At 36.5% G+C, this 20,462-nt stretch overlaps 2 long non-coding RNA genes across 14 annotated transcripts in view; one reads left to right on the top strand and one right to left on the bottom strand.

Moving 5' to 3' along the window:
* LOC107318221 overlaps nucleotides 1–20,462 on the top strand; it is a 228,497-nt gene that overhangs the window by 98,137 nt on the left and 109,898 nt on the right. For 11 of the 13 annotated variants that reach the window (XR_004308314.1, XR_004308312.1, XR_004308318.1 and 8 more), the window contains exon 3: nucleotides 458–511. The exons of the other annotated variants lie outside the window; for them this stretch is intronic. This is a non-coding gene — a long non-coding RNA (uncharacterized LOC107318221). The remainder of the gene's footprint in view (nucleotides 1–457; nucleotides 512–20,462) is intronic. 13 annotated transcript variants of the gene reach the window in all.
* LOC107318222 lies at nucleotides 17,402–19,117 on the bottom strand. The gene is made up of 2 exons (XR_001557238.2): nucleotides 19,024–19,117; nucleotides 17,402–17,550 (listed from the first exon to the last, which is right to left on the bottom strand). It is a non-coding gene; the product is annotated as an uncharacterized LOC107318222 (long non-coding RNA).

The raw sequence follows: 20,462 nt of genomic DNA, 5'->3' as shown, positions 1-20,462 counted from the left end.
GCATGGAATTATGTGTTACTAAATGGGTGGTGCTGATGGAAAATCAGGAAGGAGGAAAAGAAGAAATAATTATCCTTAACACAAGGATTAAGAAATTTTTGCAACTAATATCTGAAGATATCCTAAATTTGTGAGAAATGTGAACTTTCCTTCTTCCTTCATCAGAAAACTGTAGGTAAAGTGTCAGAAAAGAGGGTCAAACCTTATGTCTTTATGGCTGCTTTCTGTAAGTAAGCTGGAAAGAGGGATTATTATTTTTTCCAAGGTTGCTGAGCATCTGCTCTTCTGATTCACTGCTTCTTAGGAAAGATGAAGTGTAACTGTAATCTGTTACTTTGAGATCCTTCTGGGAAAGGCATGAAACAAGTATGATTTGTTGTTGCAGTGAGGCAGTTTGTCTAATCATTCTCTGGCCAGAAGACCAGCTATTAATTTTTGGTTTTTCTGTTTGTTGCAGCTGATAAGGAGAATATGCCAAGCCAACCAGATGAGTCAGCACAGGCAACATAAAGTGAGTTTGTGGGTTTTTTTTAAGTAAACATATTCACACTCCGTTAAAACTTATTGCAGTGTTCCCTACAATTATAAATGCAGAAGCGTGCTACTAAGATTTTCTTAGAATTCTATTTTAAATGTGGCTGTGTATCCACTTATTGAGGGAGTGGATAGTTAAGCTACTGTGTTTGTTCTTCAAAAAAACAAACATAGTAGTTCTACTTCATTTTTTATTTTTATTTTTTATCAAAGGCTGATAACCTACATTAACAATGGAGAACGCTGATAAAATCTTATCAGCAGTGATATCCAAAATCATTTCCTCTCAGACTTTCTGCTAGTTTGTCTGTGTTGGGGTGAAGACTCCCCGACCACTCATCAATGCAAGCAAGATTTTAAAAGTCAGTTCTTTTCTGCTCTGGAGTAGAAACACATCAAACCTTGTCTCAGTATTATGAGCAGGTAGTGTTTCTGTGAACTTGCCAGCTTATTTTAAATCAAGAAGAATACTGATAATATCCCAGCAACCTATTAGAGAATTAAAAATGTCAAATTCGATTGCAAATTCATTTTACTTGGAGGGATATGCAGACACCTAGACCTCCTGTAACCTATGCAATGCTTGGCATCTGGATAATGATATTCTGAAATTTGAGGGGGGGGAATTAGAAAAGTGCATGAAGAGTTCGAAGTAGTGGTATTATGTTCCCTCATTCTGCGTTATTTCATACAGAAAAATAACTGGAGAAAAAGACTGTGGTATTTCTTCCCATGTTTTGTCATTACAGCTATGAGATTTGATATAATGTTTACTGAAATAGTTATGTTTGAGTTGCAAGAGGTGGATTTTGTGCTAGGACCATAGATGAAGAGTAATCACGTGGCTGCTCTGAACCATGCGATAATGAGGAGGGAAGAAGTGGTAGATCTCTACTGCTTTAATGCTCCAGTCTTTCGGTGTGACAATTATAACATCACAGAAGTTATATTTGACAAATAGATACATTAGTTAACAATATTTATGGTGATAGGACTGCCTTCATAAGGAGTTTTTATTCATACTTTGTTTATAAGTCTGCAGATTTTAATATTTTATGTCTCTTGGAGTATCTAGAAGTCAGTTTCTTTTGGTGTGGTGTTACTCTTGGTGGAGTGGTAGTTCCTCTGGTGGTACTTGGATGAGGGGAAAATAAACTTGGGTCATTGGAAAGGTCAAGGATTAAATATTTTCTAGCAAGACCCCTGCACACAAGGGGTTTAAACATTGTGGCAGTTATATCTGATATCAAATTCATGGTATATATGTATCTCTTATTGCTAAAACAGTTAGAAGTGTTGCTTGTTAGGTCTAGACTTCAGCACTAGAAAAAAGCTTGGAGCAAAATTACAGTTGCAAATAAAATAATTCCAATTAATTACACTGGATTTAATCCCTTGGGTTACACAGATTGAACTGGGTTTTCTTTTATGAAGGTCAAGAAAAAGAGAAAATCTTACTCTTCCATTCCATATCAAGTTGTGCACAAGTCTCCTTCCCTTTCTCAGCCTTTTGTGATTCTACTTCACATCCTCTTCTTTTCCTCAATTCTGCTGCTTTCTTCTGTCTCTCATTCTGGATGCTGGGTATTCACTTCCTGGTAGCAAAGGAATAGTAACCTTGTTTCTGACATTCTGGTGAACTTTCAAATTCTCTTTATCTAAATGAGAAGAGATGAGACATTTTTGCTTGAAATAGTCATAAAATATTCTGGCTTTCATTTAGATTTGCCTCATGTATTTAAAGAATAAAGTTGAAAACACAAGCTGTGCATGTTAAGTTTACATATTCGTGTGCAACTATCGTATCTCAAGTATCAAGTCTGCAGTCATTACCAAAAAGAGCAATGTAATTATTGTCCTTGAGCCATTACTCCCAAAGCCACATATGGCGTTAGACTTATACTTCCATCTAGTGACTCTCTATGTCTATATTAGCTTGTGCTTCTAAATGATGTTTTGTATTAATAATAATGGGAACTTTTTTCTTCTTTAGTTATGAGATAGAATTGGTACAGATTTAACAGTGTGTCTTGCATTCAGTCTAACTGGTAACGTCATGCAAGCATAAACAGTCCTTTTAAATTCATCAAACTTTAGTAGGTCTTTCAATGAGAAGTTCCGCTTACCTTAATTTAATGCATTCCTTTTGAATCCATGAACACTGACAAATTTGGCCTGAACATAATTTTGTTTTATGTTATTGTGAATGCATTGAAAATGGTGATGGCCATCCTTGCCTTTGGTTGGAGGCTGCAGAGCGGCCGCAGCCAGGAGGGGGCACATGGAGCAGCTCTTCCTGTAACCCTGCAGAAACAAATGGCGTCATCAGGGAAAAATTATGCAGGGCTTCAAATGGTACCTTTTTATAGCACTTCTAATGCATCAGTGAAATAGTGGCAAGGAGAGAGAGCTGCAATGTTATATAATCAAATAAATACATTTTAATATCTTTTTTTTTCCTCGCATCTTTTTGCATTTTGTGTATCATAAGTCTACAAATGGTACTTAAGACATAAAAAAGCCAGACTGGTTTTCCTTTGTGTATAATAGAAATCATTTTTGCTAGACTTTTAATACAAAGAAAACACCCTTGTTTCTTTGGTATTGTGCACCTGCATTAATGCAAAAGGTTGTTCTGAATGCTGCTGGTATGCTCGCCTTGCTAGTAGGTGGAAACTCATCTATAGGTCCTGAGGATCTAGATCACAGCAACTGCTAGGTATGACATGTTTAGTCTTGGGTAAGACTTACAGCACTCTGAGCAATTAAGTGTCTGTGTGCACCAAGTGTGTACTCAACTGCTTGTATAATTTGCATGAATAGCTGGTTGCGCGCATAAGTACATAATTAATTAGCTGCCTGTGCTATTAACTGCTGTGGACGTACAGCTATATCTGTTTTCTTTTTTAGGAGCATTTGTGAGAGATTTTCAGTGCTTGTAGAATACACAAATAGATAAGGAATCACAAATACAGCATGTTGTATGTGCAAGTAGGATTCATACAGAGTTGTTTTCCTAAACTGCTATTTAAAAATAGTAATTGCAAAATATGCGAGAGTGATTATCATTAAATTTATCTTCATTCTGACTTGTCCACCCAGCCGTGCACCTTCAGCCCGGGTGTTTATGCTGTTTAACCCTCAATACCAGTTTTTAAGTGCAATCCTATATCGTGTGTTCCAGCCTGGTCACACAGCCTGTGCTTCGATACATGAAGTGTTTGGGGGGAGGGGGATAAACAAGAGTTGGTGCAAGTTTGGCCCATGTCCTTGCTGGTTTTTGGATCGGGTTCATCAAGCCCAGCAGGGCAGGTCACTTGCACAACGCTCATAGAGGCTCTTCCCCGCGAATGAATAAACCATTTATAATTGTATTTTCTAAAGTGCACAGACGCCATAGATGGCATGAGATTTTTTTTTCTCTCTGAATTGGGTTCTTTGTGCTGAAATGTGTAGTTAGCACAAATATTCATCCTGTTCTGCTGTATAAGCTGAAAGGGTCCAGAGGAAGCAATGAATGCGCAAGTCACACTGACATTTCACTCCTCAGTCCTTTGCCCTGATATTGTAACTTCCCTGTTTCTCAGCAAAGGCATAAGGGGAACGTATCCAGCTAATATGAAAAAATTTCAACTTTTCCTAAGTGTTAAAATTTAGGGCTTAAAATGGTGATGTTTTGTCAGTTGAATTCCTTGTTTCTTGTTGATATTGGTGAGTTTTAGGAGCATGAGCCTCATGCAGCTATGAAGCAGTAAAGATGGGTATAAACTGCTTATTTGTTGAAAACCAACAGCGAGTGCTACAGCACTTAGAAGGGAACCGTAATTGCTCTAAGCTTTTCTCTTCTGGGGTGTGTAGAACTCTGATCTTCATAATCCTGGGCATTGAGAAACTGAATAACAGTCGTCTTGTTTAAAGTAAAGTGAAAAACCTCAATTGTATCCCTCCTCCCTGACTCTTACCCTGGCAGTTTTGCCCTGAAAAGCAATTTTCTTGCAGAACCGATGACATATTAGTGTCCTTAAAAAATTAAGATGCTGATTCATCAGCCCTTGAAATTCTGAAACAGAATTGCTGCAAATTCTCTTTATTTGAATATCTTTTATGAATATATGGATTGTGGCAGAAGGCTTCTTGTATCAAAATTAAGCTTCGGATTAATATCTCTAAAAAATCAACATCTCTGTGTAAATCTGCATACTGCTCATAAGAGATACTTCTTTCTCTAGCCAGGATCTCCCTGTATGTTTACTGCAATGTCTTTCCAATGGTATTTCACTGCAGAGTTGCAACAGAAATAACTAATGGACAGAATCCTCGTGCGTGTGCTTTAAAGTAACAGAAACAAACAAACAACCCTCCAGTAATTGTCAGCCCATGTCAACAATTCAGTTATTAGGATCACATAAACCCATGTCTCATGTATTCCACCTAGAATTGTTTTAAGGTCCTTGTATGCATAGAATTTTGAAATATATTATTTGAATATAAAAGTAGATTATGTATTTCCCCTGTGGCTGGCCAAATGTCTTTCCAACAAAGGGTAAAATAAGAAGGCTATTTTTTTGTGTAAAAGAGTGATCTTTTTAGTCATGCTTGATTGCTTTTTCAGGACTGTCTCCATTTATAATGAGATATTCTTGGACTCATTTGAACCAGAAAGTTTAGCAAAACTGTTACATTTTCACATAAAATACCTTGAATTATTTGAAATGTTTCCAATTCAGTATTTTTCAAATACATGTGATATATATTGGAATTTTACATCACAGACTGAACGTGATATGAGATGGAAACATATTGAGCTTATTTACAGAAATATTTGTTTTAATCTTTCATAATTGTCAGCACTTCACACTAATTTAGTCTTATCTGCTTCTAAAGACTTACACAGTAAAGGAGGCACTTGTATTCAAATCCCTGTTCATGTTCCTTATCATAGTTTGGCAAGAAAGCTCTTACTGTACTGGGCTATGGTACAGGAAAGTTTTAATTATTCGTACTTTTCTAAGAACTTGGCCTGGGATATCTGTGCCGAGAACAATGAGGAGAATTTACTTTATCAGCTTTTTAAAATGGCATCACCAAATCTGATCTGCGATACTGATTTTAAAAGGCGATGTGTAATTAGATGTGCAAAGCCTTAGCAGAAATGCAGAGCGCTCAGATGGAATGGCAAGTACACTGTGATTTATGGACATGTATTTTTAGTTAGATGTATGTTTCACAGAACCAAACTTTACTTTCCATTTCAAAAGTACACAACTTTATTCCATGTTTAGCCTGACCCGAGTTCTTGCATTACTCTGTATTTAATGATTTCAACATATTCTGTGAAGAATTTAATTTTAATATTAATGGAGCCTTTTTAAGCATTTCTGTACTTAACGGGCAAAATATTGGTTGTAAACCAAGTAGCACTATCCAAAGCCAATTCTTTTTGAAATGAATAAATCATTTGATATTCACAATTTTATTTACAGTGCATTCTTCAGGCAGCACGAGAAGCAGCTCTTTAATTCTGAACCCACAGCAAAAGCTGTGTCTCATATCTCCTGTAATTGCCCATTCTTTTTATAAGATTTATTTTTGCCTGCAGTGCTGATCTGAAAAAGTCACCCAGCTAAAATGTAGTTACTTCATTTCCAAGTAAAAACAATAGTGTTTTCTTGTCCATGCTTATTATTATTCTGAGAATGTACTAATTTGTTACATCCAAGATGACGGTTAGTTTGGTCCATGAAAGGGGCACTGTGCCAACTACTGCAGTCAAGTAAAAGGACTTCTTTCATGGAAAGTAGTGGGACAGAAAGTAGCCTGCAGTGCATGTGGGTACGGGGAGGCAGACTGCCAGCGGAGTCATCCTGGTATCAGGCTTTGCTGTGTTGGGCTCTGAATGAAGCTAAAACTATGATTTCACTAAATGTCGGCATGGGCAGCCAAATTTTCAAGCCACTGGTGCTCTAAGGAGCAACTGATAAATGTTTTATCCCTGCAGGCTGTAGTTGATGTTGCACAAGGATTTTGCATGTGCTCAATGCATTATCATTCTTGGCATTAAGCTTAGATAATTGTCTACTTATATTGAGCCTGTAATAGCAAAATACAAGTGAAGAGGCATGTTTTACAAAGTAAAACTATGAAATAGGTTTAGCTATATTACTATGGATTTTTTTTCTTTTTCTTTTTTTTTTTTTTTTTTTTTTTTGTTCTGTCCTGCTGAATTTGAATGAGAATGAAGTATGATTCTATACCTTAATTCTGCTCAAACCAGGGTGGTCTCATAATTTTGTTTTACATGCATGACATTGCTTAAGGTCATTAGTTGTAAATCTTAGTATAAAAAGACTGAAAATATATTCAGTACTTTGTAGTTACCGAATACATATTTAAAAGCCTCTATGAAAAGTCGGGACCTACATGGCAGATTTTCAGTTACTGAATGGTCAATTTAATGATGTAGATTAGCTGTATCTAAACAGTAAATGGAGATAGGCTGTTGCAAGGCTTTGATGAATATCTCTGATGCATATCCCAGTTGATCAGTCTTCTAATTTTAGAGATTAGTATTCTGCTTTTCAGTGCTAATATACTCTCTGGTTGCATTTTATTTGACATTCAACTTAGATGAGGTGTAACTTTATATACATTTTTCTTTTGTTTTGCTGTAGCTAATCTAACAAACACAAACTGAATTTCATTCTCCCTTCAGTGAGTAATATAACGGTCTCACTTTTTTACTCATTTTTTTTGTGTTTCCTGCCTTCTAATTAATTATTTAAATCATTACTGTATATTTTAAAGTAGCCTTCCCTATTGCCTTAAATGCTTTAAAGAAAAGCAGATCGCATAGACAAATTTTCTTAGCACAGTTAAATCCAACCATGAAGAGTTTTGCAGTTAAAGCTCAGAGAAAAAAAGATACTTCTTTAACATACAGATAATTTACTGTAACAGTAACACTGTATAATGTGACCAACTTTATTATGAATATGAATTTTCTCTGTGCTGTATCTGTTGAAAATACATGGGGAAATGTGTGCATTTTAAGGAATATTTACTTAATTTTGGGGAAAAAAATCCTTTTTATCATTTCTTGTTGTTCCTCTTGTTGGAGATGAGGTAGTTTGCCAAAAGTATGATTTTTTTTTTTTGTAACGTTTTCAACATGAAGGCTATTGGCGTCAATCTTTATTAAAATGCCCTCTGATGCATGTGCAGATCCAAACTGATTTTCAAGCAGACTATTTATTTTGTCTCATGAAGGTAGGATCTTTAACATACAGAATAATTAAATATTTGTAATAAAGCAGTTAACTTGAGCACTGTATTACTGTGATTTGCAAAACTGCATTGAGCTGCTTTCTTTTCATTTCAGTGATGGAGGAACAAACATTTCTTTAATAAGGCTACAACACATTCTAATTTTGTTGCAAAAGCTTAGATAAGGATCAGGCCCTCTCTGAATCACTGCCTTGACCTATGACATTGGAAGTGCTGAAGCGCTTCGGCAAAAGAAGAGTTAGTCATTCATTATTATGCACAGGACTTTCCAGTTCTAAAGGAGCTCTGTGCTTTCTCTCAGATAGACTTTGTTTGTTGGAAATGAGAACTGTATTTTGGCAGTAAAGGACAAGAACTGAAACAACTCTGCAGGCAGACTCATTATGACATAATCCTTCATTAATCCTTATTCTCTATTAATAGATCATGACAGAAGTTTTGCTTTGGTTGACCATCTTCACCAGAAAGCGGTGAGAAAGCATTAGTAGACAAAGGTTCAAACTCAGCTTTTAGGGCTCTCATTTTATTTATGATTTTAAGGAAGCATGTATGATTACTTTTGACAAGGTACTATGATATGTGAGTTGTTCAAGTGCAATCTTAAAATCTTTTATCTATTTGAAAATGGATTACTTATATTGCTCAGTTGGCAGATACGTAAAGTGTAAATTTTAGATATTGACTGCAGTCCTGCTGCAAGAAAAGTGTGAGAATGCAGGATTCCATCAGTAGTGGGGATGGCAGTGAAAAAGCAAAGGGACTGAAGGAAGGGAGTATAACTGGCAGAGTATAACTGGCATGTGCATATGTGACCAGGAGAAGGAAAATGTGTTTTTTTCTAATGCAGACAAAGATCAGGAGATAAACCTGGAATGCAAGTGTGTATTGTTTTAGAATACCTTTTTTTTTAGTGTGTATATATATACATATATATATGTGTGTATGTATGTATATATATATATATATAATTATTATTATTAGGTTCATATTCTCTAGATGTAGCAGCATATTGCCTTCAGCCGTTCTCAAGTCATCAGAGAGAGTGATGAAGAACAAGTATATGGAAAAGTAAAAGCAAACATTTATGTATATTACTGACCACTGACAAGATTGTAAATAGTTTTTGTTAGAGCTGGTTTTATTTTTATTAAATGGAGTGTGCCAGCATGTACAGAACTTCAAGAACAGTTTGCTTATCTGCTGAGGTATTCCTGTAAGGCTGCTCTACTCACAGAGTAGAGGCTACTGGGTGTTGTTAAACAGGTTAGGCATCGTAATAGGTATTAGTATTTTCAAATATAGTTTGAATATAAGTCAGAACATTTCTGAAATAGCTGTGTTCTGTGAAAAGTTGTATGGCAGCATTTGTTCATTTCAGCTGTGGTTTTGAATTGTAATAACCTGTGAGGCATTAATTGTTCAGTGGGGTAAATCACACTACTTCCATTGCCTAATATGGAACTGTGTTGATTTACATCCATTATGAATTTGACCACTCATTTAATTGTACCGTCATGCTTTTGTCTTTCTGCTATGGATTGATATATTCACTGTAATATCTGGAGAAAATAACTGGAGATGATGAGGTCCAGTGATTCAGCTTATATTTAAGGATGCATAATTTGTTCATCCACAAACGCAGGTTCAAGATGGTGATGCTGGTCACCAAAACTGCCACCTAGTCTTCAAAATACCATTTTCTGCATCTCAGAAGTTGCTTTGAGATACTCATTCATAGTACGTGCATTTAGTAGATCACTGATCTGTGAAAGAGGTTTCTTATTCCGCAATAGCTGGAGTATTTCAAGGTGTTCTCACATGAAATTCCATACCCTGACCTCTTGTCTGTCTTGTTTTGGTTTTTGTTTGTTTTTCATTTAGCATATCTACAGCTTCTTGACTGAAGGGAAATAGAGGCATGGCAAATGTATTTTGTCATTTATATGCTATCATAGTAAGTATGAGTTCCATCAGAGAGTGCCACTTCTTCTGGTTATGTTTCTCTGCATTCCTCTTTGGTTGGCCATAGATGGCAGCTCCTTGTTGCATGTACTCAAGCAGTCTTTGTTGCAATGTCAGCTAGGGTCTTTCCACTGTAATTAATCTCTCTGCCCCACTAGTCACGGAACTGGGCTGAACCAGCCCATAAACCATTGACATTATTCCTAGTTCTTTCTTTTATGTATGTAGAATTAAGGCCATAAGAATGCAGTAGAGAACCAAAGTAAACACATCACATGTAAGCTGCATATATGTGACTGGGCCAATGATCAGTGAGCCAGTAGTTAATGGTCTGATGGCAGAAAGTAGAGATTTTTGTGTGCAGCAAGATTTTTTTGGCACTAGAAGGAGAGATTCTCAATCACTTTAGGCTCCAGGGCTGCGTGAGTGATCCAGTATGTAGAATATGATAAATCTAGACATTCAAAGGAAAGTAAATGGAAATTGCCATTTTTCATGGCAGGAGAATGAGTTTGTCATAGTTCCAAGCAAAAAACAAATACACACAGATTTGTTCTAAAGATCTGCCAAATAGCACTGAAACTTACGGTGTCCAAGGATGAATTTCAGATTGTGAAAGAAAACAAACAGCCAGAAAAACAGAATAGAATAAATGTAACTGAAAACATGTGATCTCTAGTCTTATGCACAGATTTAATTAAGATCTCTACCTTCAAATGGTTTTGCCAAGCAGTTTTTGTACATCTTAGGCAAAACAGGTTGGCTAGGCCACATTTGGAGGCACAGGCGTTAATTTTCATGGTACAGAGAGAATCCCTTTGTTCAGAACTATGTTACTTCAAGCAACCATTTCATTAGGGTGAATATTTATGTAAATTTTGGATACGCTCTGTGTACTGGAAAAACTCTTCCTGAAAATATGTAGCACATCAGTAATGAGTTGTTGGGTTGTGTTTTTTTTTTTCATGCTGCCTTGTACTGCTCTTAGGGTTGTAAAGCAACACATCTTAGGTTTCCTCCCCTTTTTTGCACATGGAATAGAAATTACAGCTACAGCTTAGCTTGTTTGCCTATGGATCAATGCCAGAAAGCAGTTTTGAAGGTGTTTTAAAATGAAGACATCTGGCAGCTGGCGTACTTACAATTCATTTGCCAAAGACAAGTTGCATGCTGTTGGAATTCTCAATTGAAGGTCACGCACCAGGTAAAAATCAGTCAGGTGGAGCTCATGTGTGGTGAACCCACACACTTGAAGAATTGTTGGCTCGGGGATGTGTGGGTGGGCTAAACTGTGAAGTATGCTTGTCTAATTCTCCCTCCTTAAAATGTGAAACTCAAAGCTAAAAAGAGGTCAGTAAAGCTGACAAGAAATCACAAGGCTATGACATTTCAGCGGAAGCACCATCAATTAGTTTGAGCAAAGGGTGCCAAAAAAAAAAAGATGAATAACAGAATCTGACATCATGTTGGACAAATGCTCTGCTGTCGACTGAGTGGTCACACAGTTTATACTCTCTTTTTTTTTTTTTTTATAAGAAATAGCCGAGAGGATTATTTGTATACAGCTTTACTACTGACAGTGAATTAGTAACAGCATGTCATTGTGCATTCACTTACTGGGTGACAGCTCTGAGGCTAAGCTGTTTATATTAATTGATATTTAATGGTATTAGTGCAGTATGGTTTACTGTTTAAAAACTTCCTATCCATATGGTTAGTTAGTAAGGTACCAATAATTTATAAATCAAGGCACACAGAATAACGTTATGTATGTTTATGTAAAAATGCTTGTATTCCTTTCCACAGGGAAATGGTGTTCAGTTATACTGCAACCTGTAAAAGCAGGAGTGCAGCAGGTTTTACTCTGTTTCTCTATGTGGAAATTCTAATGTGACATTTTGGAACGTTTTGCAGTCAGAAGTTTGTTAGACTCCAAATGAGAACAGTTTGAACAGTATTGGGTTTGCTGAAGTGTGAGAAAGGGAAAAAATCTTCGCCTTACTCCTTTGATGAGGGAAGTTCAGAAATTCATTGAGCAGCATTATTTGCTTGGTAATGTCTGTACTATCTGGTTTACTCTTCTTCCTGAGTCAATAGAAAGGTATTTTTGTTACATTTTACTCAAGGCCTTAAGCAGAGGGACCATGGATCCCAACTGTTCTTATAGGACTTTCTCTTGAAGCCTAGCACTAACTCTTAGGTTGACTGAAAAGATAATGGTGTAGTTCAGACTGTGACCTTTCTGTGCATCCCAAGTCAGGAGCACAAGAAATAGAGGAATGTATGACAGGAGTATGCAGTGCAGGAATGAGAACTTTTCCTCTTTTAAGGACTGCAGTGTGGACTTGTGGCTAAAACGTTGGAGTCATTGGAGCTAGTAATCCCCTAATCCCAGCAGAATGTTATTTGAGGCAGTGTGGATTATAGAGGCAAAGCATCTCTTTCAGTGATTTATTTTTTTTTTAATGTTTAAAAAAAAAAAAAAAGTTTTAACTAAAATAACACAGAAAAGAAAATTAACATTTAATACCCCCAAACTTGGTGTCTTACTAGGTAAAACTGAAGCTCCACCCTCTCCCTTCTATCAGATTGTAAGCTGCCCTTAAGGAGCTCGTGTTCTGTACATTTTGACTTTACAACAGTCCCTGTGGATCCTCCTATTATGTCCTTTTGCAGTTTCCAGGTCAACAGCAGTGCAATGTGGCTGAAGTTTTGCAAAGTACTGTTAATTAAAATAATGTTAATAATAAAAAAATCACTGTTATTACGAACTGCTTTGAACCAAAGACTATGACTGGTGTCAAAATGAGGTGTACAAAAAAAGGCGAAGCTGTTTCACTTATTCTTTAGGGGGTGCATGAGCAGTGTAAAGGTAACGTAAAGTACACAAAGTACTGGATAATTTTTTGCTTCATGTAAGAGGGAATGCAGAGTCTAAAGATGAAATATGAAACTGCTTTGAGAAGAGGATTTAGAGAAAATGCTGATGATTTGTCACAACTGTTCATCATTGTGCTAAACCTGTTTTGTTTTCCTGCTCAAATTCCTGACAGATAATGGCAATCTGACATTCTTACTGTTTTCGTTTTACTGCAGAAAAGATCTACAGATAAGGGGCTGAAACCAAGTAGTGTTATTACATTACAAGGCTCTTAGTCTCTAAAGATTGATTTCTTGAGTAACATAAGCAGTTTCTACTGAAGTCATGTGATTATTCTGAAGTTATTATTTCTTAATGTGAATTTCCATTGGGGGCTGAAAGGAGCCTAAACTTTTGTTTACCCTGCAAAGCTGTCTACGGCACCTGAAATAGTATACTTTGCCCTCACTGGTCTGCAAATAGAAGTATTATGTGGAACATCTTCAAAGTAATGCATCTAAGGAAGTATTCTAATTTGATTCTAGGTAAGAGATTTTGTTAGTTTACTTTTGGCTTCTAGGTGCCTGTAGGGATGAGAAGTGGCTTTTCCCAGTTTTGACGGCAGGTATGATGTGAGCCTGGCTAATGCTCAACTATAGCATGACCTTTTTGACTTAGATTGGCTATTAATTGACTTCAAATGTTTTCTTGGAACTCTATCCTGTTGCAGAAAGATACAGCTGAGGTGTCAGAATATTTTACCAAAGGGCTCCAGTATTAACTGTTTGAGCTGAGCATTTGCTTTTTTCTGAATATGATTTAGAGACCTGGGACTCTGACATGTCCCAGGCCTGTTAAAGTAGTGGCTTTCCTCATTGATTTTCATGGGAATCAATCCCTAAGCCTCTTTGCTGATAGACTTCATTTTTGCTGACAAATTGTTAACAGCATGAAGACTCTTGATATTCTGAGGATCACTTCTCCTTGGGTGCCAGCAGAGCCTGTTTCACCTCCTGGAGCATCTTCAAAAGCTCTTTGTAGCAGAGATTTTACTTCAAGTGGTGTGTCCATAAGGAATGTTTTCAGTAATGATTTCTGAGGCTTTAGGGATGATGATGTTAGCCTCATCTCTGTGTTTAGGTTATGGTGAAAGGCTAGCTGTAATTTCAGCATCCTTATTGCAGCCTTTCCATCCGATAATGAGGTATTTGGCTTAGTTATTGTTTCTGTTAATTCTAATGCCCCCTGCTGCTGAGTTAACGACATGTGCTTTATAAAAGGAATTACAAATGTTAAAGCATAACTTCCAGTCTTTTGTGATTGCAAGTGGATATTATTGTATTGGTATGCATCTTCAGGAGGAACTAGACACAAACACACACTGAAAAGACAGTGAGACATAGCTACAACTGCACAACTACTGTGGAAATACTCTCTGTGTATTTGAAGCACTTTACACGTCTCTGACAACATTGAACGGGGTAGAAGGACTGGTGTAAAACTATTTTAGAAAAAGACAAAGAATCATCTGTGGAAATGAGGCTACAGGGGAAAACTTTCAGAGAATTTCCCCACTTTATAAATTTATTTGCTTTGCCTGGAATCCGGTGTTTTGTTTGTTTTCTTGCCTTCTTTGAGATACAGATTGCTCATCTTTGGTAGAAGTGTGCTACATTAAAGGGAATGTAAAGTTGAAGTTACATAATTGATGCTTGACAGAATTTATGCAGAAAACTTTTAACCACAGGATATATTTTTTTCTGAATTTAGTAACCTGGATACTTTTATAAGGATTGAAAAATACTTGACAAAATAGAATATCAGAAGCATTATCATAAGGAAATAAGGAGTTAGAGACTAATGACTTTGAATGAGATTGGATTTACTTAAAGACTTGAAGAAGTACTTTACTGTTATTTGAAGGTAGGTAAAATTGAATTATATTGTAAGAGAAAAACAAACAAACAAAAAAAAAAACTGTAGATATAATGAACCAGTAAAAATCTGGTCTGTAGATATGCTGTAGATCTAAATAAAACCCAAGAATAATGAAACGTGCTGGAAAAAAAAAATTAGAGTGAGAAAGATGGTTCATTAATGAATATTCATTGCAAGAGAGAACCTTGGAAATGATACCAAGGAAAATTAGGCATGGTTAGCAAAGAAATTTAATGGTCAACAATAATGATTGGATGGAGTAGTGCTATAGTTGTATATGGCAGTCATCTGAAGAAACCTCTTGACACAGCAAATGTAAGAGTAAGATTCTGTTCTGTATGAAAGTCTCCAAATTATAAAGAGAGAGGTCACAGTATTTCACAGAAAAAAAGATCTAATGTCCTCATGAGAATTTCCCATTATTAGGCCTTCCTTACTTTTGTCACGGGTGCACGGCTCCATATGTGTGTATCTGAACACATGTATATATATCTGTTCTGCTTATCTGATGTGGTCAACAGTTTGTTTACTGTTTATATAAAGCCTTGTGTAGGTGCATTTCATTTAAGCATGGCTGCATCCAGCGTAAATCAGTGCAGAGTTTGGCCCTTTACATCTAAACGGTGTCCAGAAAACTTTGTTTTACTAAATTCTCTTTTATTTTCAGATTGTCTTGTTAATCTATTTTACCATAAGTTCTTTTATTCATGTCTCTCATTTGTTTTTCTGTATGAACTTCCTTATTTTGTTGGAGGTTGTCTTATTCTAGTCTCCATCATAAAAATCTGATACAATTTGTTTCTCTTCCTTATAAGACAATGTCAGTATTGACACGAAGACTCTAATAGGACTGACACTGTTTCCATCCTTTTCATGTGCGTAAAAAGTTTGCTAATTTTGTGACTGTCATTTAGTGTTTGCATCTCAAGCACACTGTTTCAGTAAAATTCCTCAGTTTTTCAGTCTTTCTTGCAGTCTTGTTCAGGAAGAAACTAGTATGTATGTTATATGAACAGTGGTGGCTTTAAACAGGATTCATACTCACTGATGGCAGGGATCAAGTAGAGTTATTAAATTAAAAGTTATTTTAAACTGTTGACATGCAAAAAGCAAATAAAGTAATAAAGCAAGTGGGATTGAAATCTGGAGGCAATAAAGTGTGACCAGGAGAAATAATGTCACTTCTCTGATATCGGTGTCCTTTCTAAGAGGCAAGAGGAGCATTCTTTCTAACAACCAAATGGTGACTACATGCACACAGTAAACAACAGCCATGAGATATGGGCTGCCCACTTGCCGGAAAATAAGCACGTTTTACATCAGTCACGTGGAACTGGGGAGGAATTCAGGCCTTCAGCTGTAGAGGTGACCAAGGAAGAGCTGAGGAAGCTCTGAAAACCAAAGTTGTCTAGTTGGTTGAGTTTGTGTTATGTTTCTGCTTTGGAAAACACACAGTATGCTTCCTAAATCGGATTAATGAATGTGAAGAGATTTTATTTTTTTTCCTGACCTCAAGTCAGTTGTGTTCCAGTGAAATATCAGTTCAGTTCCTTCAGTTGCCTCGTGTTAGTAAGGAAGCTCAGCTGAGCTTGGTAATGTCTGTGTACGTGTATCTTTACTCGACTGGGAATGGTAGTTTTTTTCTTTTGAGTGGCTCCAATGGGTCATTTAGTCGCCTGCCAGCACCTTCAGTTTAACGGTGCTCCTGAGCAGCCTGGCAGAAGCCTGGCGTTCATGTTGAACACCTTAATCATATACAGAAAAACTTCCAGTACGCACCTGAGAGCATAAGCTGGTTCTGTGTGATTAATGCACATTGCTTATTCATAGAACCTATTAGAAAATTTTCATAATCGGTATCAGAAAGTTTGGATAACTGTATACTCTTTAGTATCTTGACTACAGAAATTTTCTGTCACAAGCTACCATGTTCAAGTATGCATTTCTTTTATGAATGAAGGTCTTTTGTGCATGAAGATTAAAATCCTCTGCCTCTCTGCTAGTAAGGGAAAAAAAATCTCTTTGAGAGTGCAGTTGGTGTAAACCATTTCTTTAAAAACAGAACCCTTAAATAGCTCCAAGTACGTTTCTGTGTATGACACATAAATGTCCACTAATTGCATGGAGGGAGAACTGAGATTCCAATAGCAAATTCTGTTTAAAAAAAAAAAAAAAAAAAAAAAAAGTAGATATACAAAGAAAAGTGGAAGCATCTGTTTAATATATACGACATTAGAATTTAATTTTACCTCTGTGATGCTTTTGTGTAGCTGCAGTGTTACAGAGGAGCACATAAGCATAGTAGTGCAGTGTCAGCAGGTGCATGCCACCAAATTACTGCTTTTAATTTGCATATTCATCTGCTAAGAAGCATGTCATTATCATATCAAAGGGATACTAAGCAACATCTAGCTTCGAGAGATGTGGCATAGTTTCAATACGAGCAATTAATGCAAGATGAGGACTCTCTTTTTGTCATGTCTCCTAGGGCTAGCTGTAATCGGGCTTATTATTGGATACCAATAAGACTGAGGTACCAGTTGGCAGAGAATGAGAGAAGTACAGAAAAACAGAGCTGTATGAAGCATCTTAACTATACACTTGATAGCAAACCAATTCTCTGGTCACTTTTTAAAAACAAAAGCTGTGACTATCTGCTGAATAAGTCTGATCAAAGATAAACATTATATGTAGCATATCTTTAAAGGGGGGGGTAAAGAGGAAAAAGTTAAACAAAATTAGGCTGTATTTTCCATGGAACAAATGAGTAAAGCTGACTAATGAAATGTAGAATTAGGACTCATAGAGAAAAAGATTTATAAGTAAGTTATTTTTTATTTAAAGGATGCTATTGCAGTAAGTCGCTATGTGAGACAAATGAGGTGGATGCAGAGTCAATGTCCAAGGAGGATGGCAGGTCTCATGCTGCTGTTTTCTGCAAGGCATTGTCAGCTTTGTCAGGTCTCTGAAATCTAGTAGGAAAGCAGAACTACCAATTCAGTAGTATTAACAGTTCAGCAAATTAAGTACTCAAGGTAGTTGCTAAAGTGTGGAGATCACTTTCTCCCATGAACAATTTAGGAAATATGCTAGAAGTAGACTAGTGTTAAGTAAATACAGAGATGTACCTAAGGATGTCATGGACCATTTTGAGGCCTGCGGTGCTCAGTATGCTCTGCCCAGCATGTGTGGAGAAACAGAAGAGCAAGGCAAGCAGACATGGATATTTCTGCCAGCCGTTCCTCTGAGATTTCACTGTTTTGCAGGTTCCTCTTAAGACTGAACTGACATCTTTGTTTAGCAGCTGTAGGTGAATTTTAGGGAACAAAAAGATATGAGTCCTAACATGTGTTTGAGGATTCCTCACAGCATTCTCAGACTGGTGCTCCAGAAAGAGAGCTTTAGCCATGAACTGGGTGATAACATTTCTGATTTTGTTAGAGAACATTTCTGACATACACTTATCTTTTGCATTTAAACTCTTTTGAGGGACTCAAACACTATAATTGGCATAAAATGCAGTCAGATATAGTTTCTACCATCTGAAAATCTCATCCATAAATGCAGAGAGTTCATTTTAATTTTACCTGTCTGCAAAGAAACCCAAACTGCACCGATCAACTTCACTTTTGTGAGGAAAGGAAAACTTCTTTCTGTCTTTCTGCAGTCATCCTCTGCAATACACACCAGCTGTATTGGAAATTCTGCTGTATTGTTTAAACTCCATACTTGCTACTGAGATGAATTTGCATTGATTTTTTTCCAATAATTTCAGTAAAGCTGGATTTTTGCTCTTCCTAAGCACTACCAAATTGGATTCATAGCAGTAGCTGCCCCAGTCTCATGATAATAATCAGCTGTTAGTGGCAGTCAGTCATTATATTGTGGGAATGAGAAAGCAGCTGTAATGTTTAAATATCATGATTATAAGGTTAGTAGTGTTCTTTCATGATTTATGCAATTATGTATAGGTATAATGACGTGTGCTTCATGTCAGCAATATGAATCCAGATAAACAAAAAGATACATACAGGGTATAGTGGGTTTTCTTAGTTTTTCCTAACAACCTTCGTAGTCTCAATGGAATTAATAGATAATTAATCTTAACGCTGGTATTTCCCTACATTTTGCACACTCAGGAATTGACTATTACATGGGCTTTCTGTGTACATTACTGACCATCATCCTGTAATGATGGCTGACTGTAGGAAGTCAGAGGAACTTAAAATTTCTGTTAAAAACTTCTGTGAAATCTCATGTAGTTCTTGAATGTGTTTCAGTGTTTTGAAAAAAATGCCCTTAAAATCTCATAGGCTGAGCTAGAATCAGATTTCTTGAAAATATTTCCAGTATTTTGATGTTAAGGGATGTTTTGTTTAGTCATGGTGAGGAAAAATGTAGAAACTAAAGCTTTAGATATTTTGAAATAGTCAAAACCATTCTACCTGAAATGAAGGAAGGAGCAAGCAAATCCAGAGGCCATTGGGTGCTCTCTGGTTCACTAGAGTTCTCCAGGGGTGTATCTCACTGAAAGGAATCTCCATTGTGATGTAAGGCCAAGCCAAAGAAAAATTCAACAATCTGTTGATCTTTTCAGATACCATATCCAAGTGGTGTGTGCCAGTGTATCAGGTGATTCTGCTTATAATTTGGCATACTTGTGTCTTTATAGCACAGGTAACTAACGACTATGTGCACAAACTCTCCAAGTATTCCATAAAACTGATATAAAAACATATTAGTTTATACTCCAAAGATGTTTGCTGGACAACTTTATATGGTCTCCTACCCTAAGCTGTGCTTGCATGCTTACTTTTTAATCTAACCTGCCAGATCACTGTTTTACTGGATATGAAAAAGCAGATTCAGATTACTTTCGATAAAGATTATTAATTAGATGATGTATTAACAACATTTTCAAGTTAATCAATTAGATGTTTGTTATTTCTAATACCACTGTTGTAAACAGTATGATACATATAATAATCCTAAAACTAAATGGAGCATTTTATATGGGTCATACCTGCACCAGTATTTCTCTCCAAGACTGAAGGAGTGGTGATAATATGTTTAGTTTCAGCATGGTATGTTTTACTTAAACCAAATATAATATCAAAGTACAGTGCATGTAACTCTCTGGTGTCAGTAACAAGATCTTATTGCTGAGAGGATGGTGGTTGGCTAGAGCTAGCACATGCTTACACATGGCTTTCTGCTCTCTCGGGGTCCAGTCCTGCCTGGCAGTGAGTACCCTTAGCTCCCTTTGATGATTTCTGTGGGAGCTGGAGGGTCTCGCAGGAGGGTGCTTCATGCCTTGCAAGATCAGACACCGATAATTGAAACAGGCAAGACAGCGGTACATGAAAATTGTTTTCTTTCCAATTTTACTCTGCTGAAGTCAGAGAGGCTTTCCACAGCGTGTTCACAAGTGCTTCAGGGCCAGATCCTACAAGACGATAGCTGAATATTTTCAGTTCCTGTTTGCTTCATTAGGAAGAGAGAGCCCTCAGCCTGTTACTGGATTGGATCTTTTTATTGTGCTTTGTTATTTCTTATTATTGTTTTTTATTTTTACCATGAGGAAAACTGATGCTTCTGTCCCAGTCTATTGAAGCAGGCATTATTTCTTGCAGAGATAACACATCATCTGCAGATGATAGGATCTGAACCGAAATGATGCTACAAACTACATAGAATAACTATGTAGAATAAGGTGTTACTATTCATAAACAAAATTTAACATACATTTAAAAGTAGCAGAATTCAAGCAAATTATAGCCCCAATTTTTTTGCAGATTTATTTAAAATGGATGGTAAATGCTTTGAAATAATACTTTTTTGGTTAAAATGAAAAGGTTGATGTAAGAGTGAGTTAAATCATATA

Source organism: Coturnix japonica, chromosome 9 (genome assembly GCF_001577835.2).
Source record: "Coturnix japonica isolate 7356 chromosome 9, Coturnix japonica 2.1, whole genome shotgun sequence".
Taxonomy (NCBI): Eukaryota; Metazoa; Chordata; class Aves; order Galliformes; family Phasianidae; genus Coturnix; species Coturnix japonica.
Note: the sequence above shows the minus strand (reverse complement) of the source record. Positions and strands in the feature narration are given on the sequence as shown.